Raw genomic sequence first — 14191 nt, forward strand, 5'->3', positions numbered from 1 at the left:
CTGAACTGCATCCTTTGTCTAGCATTCAGAGGTACATCCTCCACAGTTCTGGCAACAGATGTTCCACGAAGTTGCGATATCTCTGTCCGTTGAGGTATAATGGAAGAACAGATAATCCAGTCAACCTGTCACCGAGAATGCCGACCCACGCATTAACACCGAATCGCTATTGATGAACACGAGGTCCAGTACTTAGTGGATTCACATGTGTCCAAACACGCAAATTGAGGACATTAAAAACGTCCTTCACGAGTATATAAAGCCATGTCGGTGTACAGGACCTCCTCCGGAAGATAGGGGACACCGTGCAGTATGTTGTAAAAATCATTGCGAACTGTACGCGATGGGGAAAATCTTCAGCTGGTCGAGCTGAAGGTAGAACGGATGAAGCTGCTCGTCATGTTACACAAGCCCCACAGGACCATATCTGGCGCCAAGGAAGTATGCAGTACGTCGTGTACTTGTAGATGCAGTCTCTTCAACATGTCGCAGAATCTCACACTGTTCGATTCCACCTGTATCATGCACGGAAAGTGGCTGTTTCACGGAGCAGGCAATGCAGACGTCCGAATGTTTGGTGTTGTGGAGCCCGTCGGTTAGGAAAGCGCTGTAGATACTCTCTCACTTCATCCATTTCCGTTCATAGGCCCGTATACCAAATGCATATCAACCATTTCGGAATATGTAAACCGCTGCACGTTAACTGTTATTGTCACAAGGCGGAAGTGATTGCGACAGTACCGGTGTGTTTACACGGAAGTCATCTTTGTTGTAACAAGTCGGTGATGCCTGCGAATGAATTGGTGTGTCTCCAACCAGACCTCAGAGCCAAACCATCCGTACACGGAGCTGTTTTGAATGTCAGTACACATTTCCAGATAGCGACACAGACGCAACGGCATACGTCAGCACCATTAACAAAACGTTCCCCAACATAGTAAGTTGACTTCAGAGGCCACACCGAAGTTTTTGATGTTTATCGACTAAATTAATATTGAACGAATAGTTTCGGAACACCCTGTATTCCAGTCTCCTCTGGGTATTCTTTCTGTGGGTACTCGAAGACAAACTTAGACCAATAAGAGTGCAGTGAGTTACTTAAGCAGCTATTTTTCAGCGCTCCCTGTGCGAATAGAACGGGAAGGAACCTTGTCGCTTGTTACCAACTGTTTGTCCAGTGCAGTGTTGATTTCTGGCGGTATAATTAAAGAAATGGATGAAACCCTGTGTCCACATGCTACGCTCTAAAGTCACCAAGCCGAGATGAACAGCTAGTACAGTGTCTTGAGCGACATGTGAGCATGTAATTTAGTGCAGTTGATCTCACAAGCTACATCCACTTACGGAGCGCAATACAGACAACCGCTTGTTATAGACTATGCTTGTTGTGCGTGCCACGGGGATGTCTGCTCTTTGATATAAACACAGACATTAAAGGCTATTACAGGAAACACATGTGGCAGAGGTGAAAACTAAACGCCCAGCTGCCAAACAATCGTAGTCAGTGATTACCATACAGGGCTGTTTCATCGTCGTTGCTGGATCGGTGTAAGCGCCGCTTTTCAGATAACCATTCGTGACATTTTACTTGTTTATGAAACTTCCTGGCAGATTAAAACTGTGTGCCCGACCGAGACTCGAACTCGGGACCTTTGCCTTTCGCGGGCAAGTGCTCTACCAACTGAGCTACCGAAGCACGACTCACGCCCGGTACTCACAGCTTTACTTCTGCCAGTACCTCGTCTCCTACCTTCCAAACTTTACAGAAGCTCTCCTGCGAACCTTGCAGAACTAGCACTCCTGAAAGAAAGGATATTGCGGAGATATGGCTTAGCCACAGCCTGGGGGATGTCCCCGCTGCAGAGTGAAAATCTCATTCTGGAAACATCCCCCAGGCTGTGGCTAAGCCATATCTCCGCAATATCCTTTCTTTCAGGAGTGCTAGTTCTGCAAGGTTCGCAGGAGAGCTTCTGTAAAGTTTGGAAGGTAGGAGACGAGGTACTGGCAGAAGTAAAGCTGTGAGTACCGGGCGTGAGTCGTGCTTCGGTAGCTCAGTTGGTAGAGCACTTGCCCGCGAAAGGCAAAGGTCCCGAGTTCGAGTCTCGGCCGGGCACACAGTTTTAATCTGCCAGGAAGTTTCATATCAGCGCACACTCCGCTGCAGAGTGAAAATCTCATTCTGGATTTTACTTGTTTATGTTAATAATGCCACTCGATGAAATCGACGTGTTTTAGTTTCTGGTACTGGACAATTTACGAAGAAATATGAGTGTTAAGGAATAGATGGCCGTGATACAGTGAAAAAATTTACTGCAAGAGACCTGCAATTTCAAACTAATGGTTTTCTATATCCGCATGCTTTCCAAACGACATATCTGTAAAAAACGAAGTTGATTTTCGATGCCAGTCTCTTGTCTTAGGGGACAGGGACACTTTGAGGATATGATGCTGATCTAATAATCGGAGTTTATGTGCCAAATGCAAGATTATCGTTCCAAATCAACTGTGGAGAGTAATGACAAAGAGAACGAACAAAAATAATGGAATTTTTAAACGCCAAGAAGACAAAAAACGGCTTAGGTAAAATCTGGTGCAGATACATCGCAGTTCTTTCTCTTTGATGTGGACAGAGAAATGAGGAGATGAGTGAGAGTACGGCAGCGTTGAGATCACGTAGTAATGTTCCGAGTTACGACTGTTTCTTAACTGCGACTTTTTTATGTGGCCTTTTCTCTTATTAGAATGACTCAAGATTTAATGTCCTCGTTTTCACTTTGCTTATCTGTTTTCTGTGCAGAAATGATCGTCTTCCTTTTTTTCTATTTAAATACACTCACCGTTTACTTAGAAATAAATCTTGGTTTCCATGAGATATCTACTAGAAGCTATGTTATCTAGTATTAAACGCTCATCCTCAGAATTCTCTCTAGTGAAAGTAAAAGTATGCCTTAACCGTTGTTTCACTCTTGCGTTGCCTTCTTTAGCACTGTTTCACATTAAGTTGTTTGGGACAGCTGTCAATGAGTGAAATATGAGACATCTGTCAATATATGAGTATCCGCAGTGACTTTTCGTGTGTTTTTGTGGTCAGTAAAAATCCAGCTGCGTGTATGTCAAGAGTAGCAGAAGTAGCTAGGAGGCATGACGCCTTCGACGTCTGGTTAGCGTAGACGAATTGCGGCTGTGCGCCGTATCTTCTGGCTGCCTACTCTTCACTGTTCGAAGATGGAGTATTACCTCTCTGAATTTAGAAACAACATTCACGTCGTCGAACATCCTCCAATCAGACCGCGAACGATTTCAAACACAAACGCCGCGAAGTCGGTTGCTCTCAATAGTTATCAGCAGAGAGATTAGTTGTCAAATGCTCCACGTCTCATGATTCTTCGCCATACAAGGGGTAGGCAAAAATATGGAACCATCGCGAGAAATGCGTGCTTGAACATAAACGCACATGCTAGGCAGTCCTGCAAGTTGTGCTGTTCTATTTGGCCACGAACGGCACCTGGGCATTGTCCTCAATACTTTGCAAGTGTCAGTTGAGTTTGGTGTTTCCATGTTTTTGTCCAACCCCTGCAGCTTAATTTGCCATGTTATGCGCCTTGACAGTGGCGCACTGCGAGAATTCTGCTGCCTGCTGCCCTTTCACTGCATTCGTCTACCGGTCTGAACAGGTTAGTAATCTTTTGCCTGCTTTTAACTAGAAAGAATAAACGTAAAACTCAAAACAGCCTTTTCTACCAAGGACTTAATAGAATGCCTGAAAATACAGATGGGGGTGCTAAAACAAACATTAAAAAAAGTTCAAAAGTATGTGAAATCTTATGGGACTTAACTGCTAAGGTCATCAGTCCCTAAGCTTACACACTACTTAACCTAAATTATCCTAAGGACAAACACACACACCCATGCCCGAGAGAGGACTCGAACCTCCGCCGGGACCAGCCGCACAGTTCATGACTGCAGCGCGGCAAACATTTAAAAAAGGCTGCTATAAAGTGCCGCTCCGACTACGCGTTCTGTACGTTAAAGGATTACTCAGATTACAGTATAGGGTTTGTTAAAAAATGCAACAAATCGTTTTCACTTCACAACACATTTCCGCATTATACTGTTTTTTCCAGGAAAACTTTACACCAAAACTCTGGAATGGTTGGTGCTAAAGTCCTATACTCTACCCTAGCTTGGCATCTTCCTCATTATGGAGGGATGCTGAGTCAACATTTCAGGCATACAAATGGGATGTCCCGGTACACAAACCTGAGCCAAACATCCACGACCATGACGGTCACGCTGTCAGCGGGTAGTGTGTGTGTGTGTGTGTATGTGTGTGTGTGTGTGTGTGTGTGCAGTGACTGGTGTTGAGAAATGAGGGAACAGCGTAGCACTAGGTTTTTATATTATGAACTTCTTTCCAAAATCTGCGAGCAAAATACTGTATACCAAGGATAAGCGAATGAGGTTGCGCTGTTTTAAACACACTAGTCTTGTATTCGGGAGGATCGAGGCTCAATATTCATCCGAAAATCCTGATTTAAGTTTTCAGTGGTTTCCCTAAGGTATTTCAGGCAAATGCTGGGATTGTTCTTTTTAAGGCCGCGACCTACGACTCTCAAACTAGACCTATATCTAGTTAAGTGCCTTTATATAGAAGTTATAATTTAGCAAAGAATATTACTAAAATGTATTGCAGCCAGTTGTAACTCTTTAGGTAATTAAATTTATTTTTTTATCCTACATCGGATTAGATTAGTTTCAGCACATCTACACTAGCTACACACTTACGTAATTACATGAAACAAATCTTAGGTTAGTTCTTAATACTTGCATTTTTCACATTCGTTTTCATGAATGTAGCTACCGAAATTTGGGCTCATTGTATTGTAAGCACGCTGTGTACGTCTTTTACGCGTGAAATTACAGCACAATAACACTTATCCGGCAGGAACCACAAGTTACAATCGACTTTGTTTTATGTTACCAACTATCGGTAAAATATACGACACTCTATTATTGTAAAATGTAATCGATTGTAACTTCCGGTTTCCATCAGGTATGTGTTATTGTGCTATCAAATCACGCGTAAAAGACATGAAAACTGTGTTCAGAATGCCAACACACTTCATATTATGGGTAACCGCAGCTGTAAGAATGCATTATCGTTCAACAAAACCGCAGCAGCTGTTGGATAATACTTTATTTGTACAACCTAAAGTTCCATCATCAGGTACATGTGAACAAAGAAAAACAGAGACTGGAGGAAGAAGTAAAATTCTTACAAGAGGTCCAGTGAAATCAGTACGTAATTTCAGTGATGTTTGGATATTAAATATACGAAATGGACAATAACCCTTCAAGAAAACAGGGTACACAGTAAGCAGAAAACTCACTTTCAAATCATTTACAGTGAAACGTAGAGGTTATTTGATGCCCCCATCACGGTCATTCAAGTTGTATTAAAACGTCCTTAAAAGGATCGGTAGTCCAAATAGGACTGGCGGAATGGAGACGTCCATGATAATGTCTCAATTTCTAAAAAGGGACGTGGAGAATATATAATAAAATATTTCGATCGCACTAAGAAATAGATAAAATTCATAAGTCTGTTATAACACACTCACTCTGAAGGAAATCAACATATTATCGTGCAGAACTATGAAATGGACAGTACTATAAAGGTACAAACATCTCACTTCCTAGTCAACTTGTTATTTGCCATGTGCTCAGTATTCAGCTGGTTTCTGCAGTTCACTATAGTTTATATGATTTTATTACTTTTATAGTACTGTCCATTTCATGGTTTGTTCCTCCGGATGGGCATGTTACAACAGACTTTCATGAGTGTTATCTACTCCTTAGCCCGATAGATATAGTTTGTTTATTATTTTCCATGTTTCGCTTTAGTACCTGAGGCATTGCCAAGGCTGCCTCCTTTATTCCGCCACTCGTATTTTGACTACCGTTCCTTTTAAGGTCGTTTTAATACATGTTGATTGAGAGTGATGGGAGGCGACCAGTAATCTCCTAAGTTTCGCTGTAAACGATGTGAATGTGAGTATTCTGCTTAGTGTGTATCCGATCCTCTTGGAGGCTTATTGTCTGTTTCGTGTATTTAGTAACTAAATATCTTGGGAGCTACGTGGTGATTTGACTGGACCACTTCTCAAAATTTTAAAAACTTTTTCTCTACTCTCTGTTTTGCTATTCAGATGTAGGCGATGATGCGACTGCGGGTTGCGATATCGTTTGTACTTACAAGGTTATGTTTAACAAGAGTGTATTTACAGTGCACAGTGCACTGTGCTCATAATTCGGTAATTTTTTATGTCCCTTCCGTAGATGGTTGCGAAAACATCCGAAACTAGTAACAGATTATAAAATAAACTTGATAACATGTGATTGCTGCAACTTCCTCCTCAGTAAAATGAAATGAAAGAAAACCATACTAGAAAGATGAGATTAGGAACGAAATCTGCGGAAGAATCTTACCAGAAGAAGGTACAGATTCTTGGGCCATCTGCTATATTATCCAGGAATAGTTAACCTGGCGGCGCTGAAAGGAGCGGAAGAAGTAAAAATAGTAGTGGAAATTGAAAACTGGAATATACAAAACAAATTATAGAGGACATGAGGTGTAATACATAAGGACAGGCATTAAATGAGTCGAAAAATTGACGATTTTGAATAAAGTGGCTCAGCGACATGAACGTTCCAGTAGTGACGCAAAATATTAACCCAGTATCGCTGTAATTTGTCTCACCCACTTTCCGTCACATTTGGTACAAGTCTCTATGGACACGCTGCCGCTAGCATGTGCACAAGTAATAGAATGACTTTGTACACTGAGGAAGGACTTCGAAGCCTTCAGAGGGCCACAGTAGCATTGACTTTTTATAACACTGTATGTGCATCCGGGCGTAGTCCACGGGATATGAACGGAGCAGTAGTCCATGCCGGCTAGGTGAAACGCCTATGGACCCGGCTAACCCGCAAGGCATACACGGTTGACTGGCTCGGAGAGCGTTCTGCGTGCGAAAAGCAACGCTACACCGGCACTAGTCCGTCCTTGTGCGGAACGCCGCTGCTATATCGCTCATTCCAAAGGATGTCACGATGCGAGGAGCAAGATTTACTTACGTACTTCCCCTTAGAGAGAGGAATACCTGACAGAAACCGCGAAAAATATGGTAGTGTATGTACACCAAACTATGCAAGTCACCCAACGGTGTGTGACGAAGAATACTTCTGGTACCACTGATATCTCCCTTCCCTGTGTTGACTCGCGAATGGAGCGTGGGAAGAATGATTGTCGGTAAGCCTCTCTATTAGCTCTAATTTCTCGAATTTTCTTGTCGCGGTCATTTCCTGAGGTGTGTGTGAGAGGAAGTAACATGTTGTCTGACTCTTCCCGGGAAGTGCTCACTCGAAATTTCCATAGGAAACATCCCCGTGATGCCAACGCATCTCTTGTAACGATTGCCAATGGAGTTCGTTTAGCATCTCGGGAACGCTCTCGCGCCGTCCAAACGATCCCGAGACGAAACGCGCTGCTTCTCGTTGGATCTTCTCTATCTCTTCTGTCAGTCGTACCTGGTAAAGGTTCCAGATTGATGAAAAATACTCGTTCCTTAGATTTCTTCCTATCAATCTCAATCTTGCATCTAGTTTTACTTTTATTTGTTTTATGTGGTCATTCCACTTAAGGTCGCATTGGATAGTTGCTTCTCGATATTTTACGGTAGATACTGTTTCCAGCAAATTGGATGTGGTTTTTAGGCGGTTTTCCACATTCCGCTAGGTGAATACCGGGCTGGTCCCCACGTTCCACCTCAGTTACACGCGTCGCAGACATTTGAAACACGTCCGCTTTATTTCACGATTTACACTAGACATAGACAGTTGGGGTACACTGATTCCGTCCTGGGGGGGGGGGGGGGGGGTGGCGGCAGGAAGGGCATCTGGCCATCCCTAACACTAACACTGCCAAATCCGTTGTAACCACGCCGACCCTGCAATCGCTGCGGGACTATGGCGTAAGCGAAAGAAAGAAAGAAACTGTTTCCAGCAATTTGTCATCAATAGTGTAATTGTGCAGTAGTAGATTTCTTTTCCTATGTACGCGCAATATGGAACATTTAACGAGATCTCCCAAGGATTTTTGCGATAACATCCCCCAGACCATAACGCTCCTTCCTCCAGCCTTTATTCGTCTGACGACTGTTGCGCGGTGTTTGATTCCAGACGTTTCATGTCGTACGCACCAACGGCCATGTGTTCTACGGAGCATAAAACGTGATTTATCTGAAAAGGTCATCTGTCGCTTTTCACTGGACGGCCAGTTGCAGAACTGACGAGCAAATTCCAGCCTTCGTCGCCGATGAACAGCAGTCAGCATGGTTACAAGAACCAGGCACCTGTTGCAGAGGCATATATGCAGCAACGTTCGCCGATCGTTCGTTGAGGTGACACTGTTGGCAGCCCCTTGTCTCATGGATCGTCAGTTACTCAAACACTGCACGTCTGTTCGCCTGCACACAACTCCGCAACTGTCTTTCATCCCTGACATCTATGGGCCGTGGTGCAGACAGCTGCCTTTTTTTGCCATGCACTGTATGCTTAACCAGCGGCACGCAGACAGTTAGCAAAATTAGCAGTTTCGGAACTGCTTTTACCCTTGGCCCGAAAGTCAATGATCATGCCCTTGTGGACGTCAGACAAAGCGCTCCGCTTCCTCATTACTACAATGACTGCACTGTTCCCTCCCCCCCCTTTCTCCCTGGCAGATTTATACCCTGCACCGGTAGTGCTGCCACCTGCCGTCTCTGAGGGCTATTGCACGTTGATATCGAATACAGGCACATTAATGTGACTGGTCGGTGTAATTCCGTCTCGCTTGCACTTTATTATTAGGTTGGTGCACGAGCACATAGCGTTTTGCCGTGAATTTGTAACGCAACAGATACACATAGCGGAGACTTTAATCATCAATAATACACTCCTGGAAATTGAAATAAGAACACCGTGAATTCATTGTCCCAGGAAGGGGAAACTTTATTGACACATTCCTGGGGTCAGATACATCACATGATCACACTGACAGAACCACAGGCACATAGACACAGGCAACAGAGCATGCACAATGTCGCACTAGTACAGTGTATATCCACCTTTCGCAGCAATGCAGGCTGCTATTCTCCCATGGAGACGATCGTAGAGATGCTGGATGTAGTCCTGTGGAACGGCTTGCCATGCCATTTCCACCTGGCGCTTCAGTTGCACCAGCGTTCGTGCTGGACGTGCAGACATCGTGAGACGACGCTTCATCCAGTCCCAAACATGCTCAATGGGGGACAGATCCGGAGGTCTTGCTGGCCAGGGTAGTTGACTTACACCTTCTAGAGCACGTTGGGTGGCACGGGATACATGCGGACGTGCACTGTCCTGTTGGAACAGCAAGTTCCCTTGCCGGTCTAGGAATGGTAGAACGATGGGTTCGATGACGGTTTGGATGTACCGTGCACTATTCAGTGTCCCCTCGACGATCACCGGTGGTGTACGGCCAGTGTAGGAGATCGCTCCCCACACCATGATGCCGGGTGTTGGCCCTGTGTGCCTCGGTCGTATGCAGTCCTGATTGTGGCGCTCACCTGCACGGCGCCAAACACGCATACGACCATCATTGGCACCAAGGCAGAAGCGACTCTCATCGCTGAAGACGACACGTCTCCGTTCGTCCCTCCATTCACGCCTGTCGCGACACCACTGGAGGCGGGCTGCACGATGTTGGGGCGTGAGCGGAAGACGGCCTAACGGTGTGCGGGACCGTAGCCCAGCTTCATGGAGACGGTTGCGAATGGTCCTCGCCGATACCCCAGGAGCAACAGTGTCCCTAATTTGCTGGGAAGTGGCGGTGCGGTCCCCTACGGCACTGCGTAGGATCCTACGGTCTTGGCGTGCATCCGGTCCGGTCCCAGGTCGACGGGCACGTGCACCTTCCGCCGACCACTGGCGACAACATCGATGTACTGTGGAGACCTCACGCCCCACGTGTTGAGCAATTCGGCGGTACGTCCACCCGGCCGCCCGCATGCCCACTATACGCCCTCGCTCAAAGTCCGTCAACTGCACATACGGTTCACGTCCACGCTGTCGCGGCATGCTACCAGTGTTAAAGACTGCGATGGAGCTCCGTATGCCACGGCAAACTGGCTGACACTGACGGCGGCGGTGCACAAATGCTGCGCAGCTAGCGCCATTCGACGGCCAACACCGCGGTTCGTGGTGTGTCCGCTGTGCCGTGCGTGTGATCATTGCTTGTACAGCCCTCTCGCAGTGTCCGGAGCAAGTATGGTGGGTCTGACACACCGGTGTCAATGTGTTCTTTTTTCCATTTCCAGGAGTGTATACTCTCCTTCACTGTTAACAACAGTCTGCTAACGCTGAGGAAACTTTTCGATCCCGTCACGTGGTTCTGAGGCGAAGAACTCGACCAGCTAAGTTCGGAGCGCATTTCCATTCGGAACGCCGCCCGTGATAGCCGCGCGGTCTCGGACGCCTTGCCACGGTTCGCGCGGCTCCCCCCGTAGGAGCTTCGAGCTCTCCCTTGGACATGAGTATGTGTGTTGACCTTAGCGTAAGTTAGTTTAAGTTAGATTAAGTAGTGTGTAACCCTAGGAACCCATGACCTCAATAGTTTTATCCCACAGGAACTTACCACAAATTTCCAATTTGCCATTCGTAAAGGAAGTTCCTTGCAGGTTGCTCGATATAGAGCGGAAAATGTGAAAATCTGAGGGGGCAAGATCTCGTAAATAAGGAGGATGCGGAGTGACTTCCCAACCTAACTCCTGAGTAGTGTTTTTTTGTCAGTCTAGCAGAATGCAGGAGGGCGTCACTGCAGAGGAGCGGCCGTTCACGCAGTCTTCGTGGTCCCTGTTCTTGGACTGCGTCTGCAAGACGCCTCAGTTGTTGACAGTAAATGTCAGCAGTGATAGTTACATCTCGGGGAAGTAATTCGTATTATTCCACACCGTCGCTGTTTATCAGATAGGTAACATTTTCTTCTACTAGAGTACGGTGCGGACTTGCATTGTCATCCACTGTCACGAACCTCACGTCTTTAGGGCGTCTTGGAGGTATCGAGGACCAGTCAGATTGCGGTAGATGGAAATTAGAGGGGTCCGCTATTCCATCATTATTGCCACCCAGAACATTACACTTCCACCTGCGAACAGACGGACTTACTGAACGTATCGGCGTTCCTGGTGGCGTTTAGTGCTTCTCCAAACCTAACACGTCTAGTGTGGCCCAATGTTGATGTGCAAGAGCCCAGAGCCTTCGATTGCGTCGGTTCCGTTGGTTCCGTGCAAAACTTCTCATTGGTCTTGTGGAATAATACAATCTTCTACGCATTTTTTAGTTTGAGAAAGGAATCCCTGTTGCTCGGGAGAGGTTATTTCCAATATTTCTCGCAGTTGATGAAGAGCGCCTGCGACCCGACAGTTGAAGGAAACGATCCTGCATTGGTGTTTTCATACGAGAAAGACCACTGTGATGTCTATCGTTCACATTTACCGTCTCTCTGTACTTTCTCCATGCCTTAGAGACACCACATTGAGTGACAAGTAACCGATCGGCAACATGTTGCTGTGTATGACTTGCTGAAAGTAAGGCCATTATGCTAACTCTATCAGAGTGTTATATGCCTCTACGTGGCATCTTGCTGCAGTGCTGAACACAAACTGAATGAAGCTGTTGTTGGTATTGGACTGCTCGCGGCGTGCCGCTGCGGCAGCGGTATGTTTACGTGATTGGGAAACACCACAAAGCATGCCAGTACGTCCAGTATATGGGCTCTAACTGGATAACGCACGTAGTGCCTAAGTCAGTGAGGCCTCTCGTATCGTTGACTACATCTCACGGTAGTATTCCAAACTTTTGTTGAGCAGTTTAGTTCACAATATTGCCGGTTTCATCTTTCTGCAGAGCATTCTGATACTAGTATCAACGTCAAATGCTTTGTACACGTAGGTACACGAACAAATGCTTTGTACACGCAGGTACACCAACAGTTGCTCATGGCACGTTAGCATTAATACTCGGAACAGAATACTAATGATCTGATGATGGCAGAAAACCCAAAACGGAAAAATTGCCAATAATGTAATAAAATGCGATCAAAAAGGAGAATTTTACGTAAAGTTACCGTTATTATTGATACGTTGGTTTCTACTGTCAGCACTGCTATCTTCATTATCTTTTAACGTTTGTTTACTGGGTTATTCTACTTTTTATCGGAAATATTTCTGCTGGTAAGAAGTTCATAACTCAAATATGTATCATCCAAAGCAGTATGATGCAGCTTTCAAAAATTCTCGAGAAAATCGAAAATCTGCTTTGAAGTTTTCTGAACATCTTTCATACTGTAAAGAAAGATTACGTTTTCGACAGGCCCTGTGGTTCTGTGGAAGAATGCTTATCTGCCACAGGGGCGACATGGGTTCGATTGCCGGCTGTGGCAAATTTTTAAACAAAGGTGCATGTTCTACGTACATTTATGCGATGTGTAAAATCCGTGAAGATAAAAAGAATTTAACTTGTAATTTTTTATATTTAGGCAATGTTCACTAACAATCTGTTATTAGAAATAAGAAGAAATGCATTTTTCATAAAAAATGACAATTAGCTGTATTTAATTAGCGTATGTTTCACGAATTTTGTATTTAAATGACGTAGAAATTCGAACGGAACGGAGGAAAAATGAAAAAAATAATGACCGAAACGAGACTCGAACCAGTGATTCGGTGATTAGCAGTCTCGAGCGCTCCCGACTTTTTTTAGCTTTATATAATTTACGCCTTACGAAAACGCTCGTAGGACAACCACCTTTGTTTGCATCGGTCAGGAGTCGAAACCAGTCCCCTCATGTGACAAGGAGCATCTACGACAGAGTTACGATGCCTGTCGAAAAATCGACATCACATTAGGATGTTAAAGATGCTCGGAAAACGCCAAAGTCGATTTTCTCAATAATTTTTGAGAATTGCATCGACTTGCTGTGGAAGAGTACTATTTGAGTTTTGAACTTTATGTACCATAAATATAAAAAATTGCAAAGTACGATTGCCATGTGGCCTCTTTCTAACATAAATGATGGCTCAAAATTGCAAACTGTACCGAAATATCGTCCATACTGCTAATGACAGATAGCTACAGGAACTACAGGTAAGCCGGCTGGTGTGGCCGAGCGGTTCTAGGCGCTACAGTCTGGAACCGCGCGAACGCTACGGTCGCAGGTTCGAATCCTGCCTCGGGCATGGATGTGTGTGATGTCCTTAGGTTAGTTAGGTTTAAGTAATTCTAAGTTCTAGGGGACTGATGACCTCAGAATTTAAGTCCCATAGTGCTCAGAGCCATTTGAACTACAGGTAAGTGCTGCTAACGTATGTTGACTGAGAAATAGCAGCTCCGGTCTCGTAAACTGACATTACGGCGGGGAGAGCGGTGTGCTGACCACACGCCCCTCCGTATCGGCATCCAGTGACGCCTGTGGGCTGAGGATGACTCGGCGGACGGTCGGTACCGTTGGGGCTTCATGGCCTGTTCGGGCGGAGTCAGTCATCGAACATGTTATCTTACGTATTTGAAAACATAAATACGGACGCAAAATGTGTGTTTCACCTTTTAGTAAAATAATCTTTGAGGGTGAGGGGTGTAGGGTCATGACGCGCCTGTCGCCGCCCCCTCTTCCCTCCCCCGTCTTCGGATCCCCGTCCGATTCCACGGCGGCAAGGAAGTAACGCAGTTGCCTGTGCGGATGAGCCAGTGGTACCAGGTGAGGAGCTGCGGCAGAGGCACGGCACAGATGGAACTAATAGAGGGCCGGAAACCCGTGCGCTCGTTAGGGGGGCGGGGTTTCGGTGCCGGAATAGCGCGGGGACCGCCGAGCTCCGCCAGCTTCCCACGGCGAGCACAAGCGGCGGGCGGAGCGCGTTTAGGATATCCGGTGTGGCGGCGGCGGCGGCAGCGGCGGCGCACCGTTACTGCTGTCATAGGCCGCTGCCGAAGGCCGCAGTTCGCGGCAGTGCGAGCACACTACCTCGTCCAAAATAAAGTCACTGGACTGTCACCGTCTTCAGAATGCACGAGTTCTTCTCCTAAACAGCTACTCTATTAGTTAGGCCTAGAAACT

At 45.8% G+C, this 14191-nt stretch overlaps 1 protein-coding gene and 1 non-coding gene across 3 annotated transcripts in view; both read left to right on the plus strand.

Annotated features, from left to right (window-relative positions):
- Window positions 1–14191, plus strand: part of LOC126174897 (putative protein TPRXL) — a 475391-nt gene that overhangs the window by 84503 nt on the left and 376697 nt on the right. The window lies entirely within an intron of this gene.
- Window positions 2040–2114, plus strand: Trnas-cga (transfer RNA serine (anticodon CGA)). The gene has a single exon. It is a non-coding gene; the product is annotated as a tRNA-Ser (tRNA).

Source organism: Schistocerca cancellata, chromosome 3 (assembly GCF_023864275.1).
Source record: "Schistocerca cancellata isolate TAMUIC-IGC-003103 chromosome 3, iqSchCanc2.1, whole genome shotgun sequence".
NCBI lineage: Eukaryota > Metazoa > Arthropoda > Insecta > Orthoptera > Acrididae > Schistocerca > Schistocerca cancellata.